The sequence below is a fragment of the Sinohyriopsis cumingii genome, chromosome 7 (assembly GCF_028554795.1).
Source record: "Sinohyriopsis cumingii isolate HCF-2022 chromosome 7, ASM2855479v2, whole genome shotgun sequence".
In the NCBI taxonomy this organism is placed as follows: Eukaryota; Metazoa; Mollusca; class Bivalvia; order Unionida; family Unionidae; genus Sinohyriopsis; species Sinohyriopsis cumingii.
The window spans coordinates 22,062,943-22,066,017 of record NC_142967.1 but is presented as its reverse complement, the minus strand read 5'-3'; the positions used below and the strand labels follow the sequence as shown (position 1 = coordinate 22,066,017).

Here is a 3,075-nt window from a genome sequence, read left to right as displayed (position 1 = left end):
GTATGGACTTTCAGCTAAATAGAAATACCCTGACTGAGAGGATGTTAATGCAATGTTTCTTTCTCCTTCTCCCTCTTTGCTCAACTTTACACACGATGTGAGACATATTTTAGTTGACAATTTCTTATTTTAACTTCTTTTCTTTATTTTCATCTTTCACCTACTCCCTTCTTGTTCACTCTCTTGTATTATATACTTCCGCTAAAAGAGACTCTCCACTATGACTATAAAAAACTGTTAGATTTTTGTCATTAAAACTTTAACCTTATCTAATATATATATATATATATATATATATATATATATATATATATATATATATATATATATATATAGTCTATTAAAAATGTTAATGCAATGTATCTATAAGGATATTGTATGGGTTGATGAGTGGGTGGGGCATTGTCTGGAAATTGTTAAATGGCGGGGTTAGGTAGCTGGAATCGTGTTGTCAGTATACTGCCTTGATATCATAAATCCTTAGGCAGTAAGAAATTCACAAACAAGTCGATGAGAAAGTAAAATATTTCATAGTTTGAAAAATGGGGAGCATTGTTTGATCAAATATTGTATGGAAACTTCTGAACAGAAGAAAACATGTATAAAAATATGAAAGATACAAGAATTTAAGAAAATATAAAATTTATTTTATTAGACTCTGAAGTATTTAAATATAAATACATGTGCCTTTTCTCACAACACTGTATCTGTATTGTACACAATGAATGCCGTAAAATCGTCATTCACACATGAAATGGGTATCAATACATAGAATGAGCTTAACTATAATGTACACAATAAATAATATTCAATATCAATCATTAATAAAAGTTTCATGTTATTATATACTGACACACTCTGAGGAATATATTTAATGTTATACATGATTATAAACTTTTATAAAGTCTTGCCAACATTCCAGAAGATAATGACAATCCTAGAAGGAATAGTATACAATACTCTCTCGTGCTATTGTTGGTGTCACTCCAAAGTTTGTCATTTGTAAGGTTGGGTATATCGCTGAATATGGTCCCGACATAACCTGTCCTGTCAATATTGTGTCTGCCCATCTTGGTATGAAGTCATTTTTAAGTCCAACCTTTCCACGTTAATACTTCTAACATTGCCAAATTAAATTCAAAACTTGATTCACGAATAAGTTATTCCGGAGGAAGGTTATGCTGTAAAATCTGGTCTTTTGAATTCCATGGGGAGGAAAGTTCTTCATATGGCCATAAATTGCTTTATCCGAATTTTTCTTTCTTACATAATGGTTCTATTATAAATAAAGCAGAAACATATTTCGCCGAAACATGTCACATCTGCTTCTGAGCAGAGATTAATCATCTGATCCGATGTGTAACTCATTTCTTTGGGCACTACGATATGAACACACCGTCCATGTTTCCGGATAAAGTCACATTGCTTTCTCACGTCGACACGTGGTCTTGCGCCGACGACAAGCACCATCATCAGGATACAGAATATGGTAATTTGTTTCACTTCCATTTTCTTCTCTTGGAAACCTAAAAATATAAAAGATAACAACCTTTTAAAACACATATACTTAAAAAATTATTATCGCGTTCAGTTGATAGGAAAAGAATAACGAATATAAAATACTTCTCGTTATTAAATAAAGTGCTTAGCAGAGGGGAATCGTGGGGGTGATGGATGGCACGAGAAATGCAGCCGTGCCCCCACCCTCAAATAAATGAGCCCGTTTCCTAGAGTAAGTTTACTTGAAGATAGATACATAAAATTATGTCTTAAAATGTAGGTCCTTGTGGGGCCTACGACAAAAGGACCCTATCAGGGATTCCATCGCACAGGCTCATCTCTTACTTGTTTAGATCTCCGCTAAAACGATATTCCTGGTTTCTCACTTTCTTAGTACTTCTTCTAAACAAACTGTACGATCCCCCCAAATCCCGCAGTGCACGCTTTGCGCCTAACGGTGTGAAAAACTGAATAAGGTTCTGAATAGGTTTCGATTTAATAATAAAGTAACATGTTATATAATATATACTAATTTAGGACGACTCTCACCTTCCTATGCCCTCACAGTTAGGTAATTCAGTTAACTGCATATTAAAATGTAAATGTTGATAGAATCATTTTTAGGGAGAAGAGCTAGATAGAAATTGTTCTTAAGCCTGTGAAAAGAAAACTCCCAGCCCGATATTATGGTATTTTATGATAATAAAACTTGACAATACTAATAAAAACAGTATCGAATTAACAATAGACAATTCGTCTGATATTACGGGAATGAATGAGTTTAAATGTTAACATGCGTAAATTTCAATGTCAACCCTTTTTGTATATCAAAATACTTAGAGGTATATATTGTCGTATATAACACTCACCGTATGTTAGATGCGTCACGCTCGCAAAAAGGAAAGATTGTTTAGGTCTGAAACTTCTGTAGCTGCCGTCCCATTTATATAGTAGACAGCAACCCACGTTGAAAGAATGTAAATTCTATTTTAGCATCTAATGATATAGATGCATCGTTGCGGATGCGGTACAAGTACATTTAGTGCCCAAAGTGACTCATAAACCGTATACAACCATGTATACGACTTCCTAAGAAGACACTTTAACAGAGTAAGAATCTTTCCACATTTCACTCGAATAAATAATATGGAGTCAATGCTTAAAACGAAATGCCATCGAATGTAATCTCCTCGTCATAAGTGTCACTGCCCAACAGGGTCTACACAAGTCGCAGGTTGGCAGATCTGTCATGCAGTTACATTACTAGAAACCATGTAACTTAATCTGTCATGCAGTTAATTACTAGAAACCATGTAACTTAATCTGTCATGCAGTTACATTACTAGAAACCAGGTAACTTCAATCTGTCATGCAGTTGATTACGAGAAACCATGTAACTTTATTAGCACAACTCCCTTGTTATAACTTACAGGAATATTTCAATAGCTACATTTCTTAGTATGATTTCATGATAGTGTGGGGATGATGGTGACAACAACAACAATAAAACAAATTAAAATAAATAAATAAATAAAACCATGTATATTTAATGTCGAGATACATGTATATGCGACG

At 33.8% G+C, this 3,075-nt stretch overlaps 1 long non-coding RNA gene across 1 annotated transcript; it reads right to left on the bottom strand.

Moving 5' to 3' along the window:
* Nucleotides 1-625: 625 nt before the first annotated feature.
* LOC149794865 (uncharacterized) lies at nt 626-2,493 on the bottom strand. The gene is made up of 2 exons (XR_016422072.1): nt 2,370-2,493; nt 626-1,526 (listed from the first exon to the last, which is right to left on the bottom strand). It is a non-coding gene; the product is annotated as an uncharacterized LOC149794865 (long non-coding RNA).
* Between the last annotated feature and the right edge of the window lie 582 nt (nt 2,494-3,075).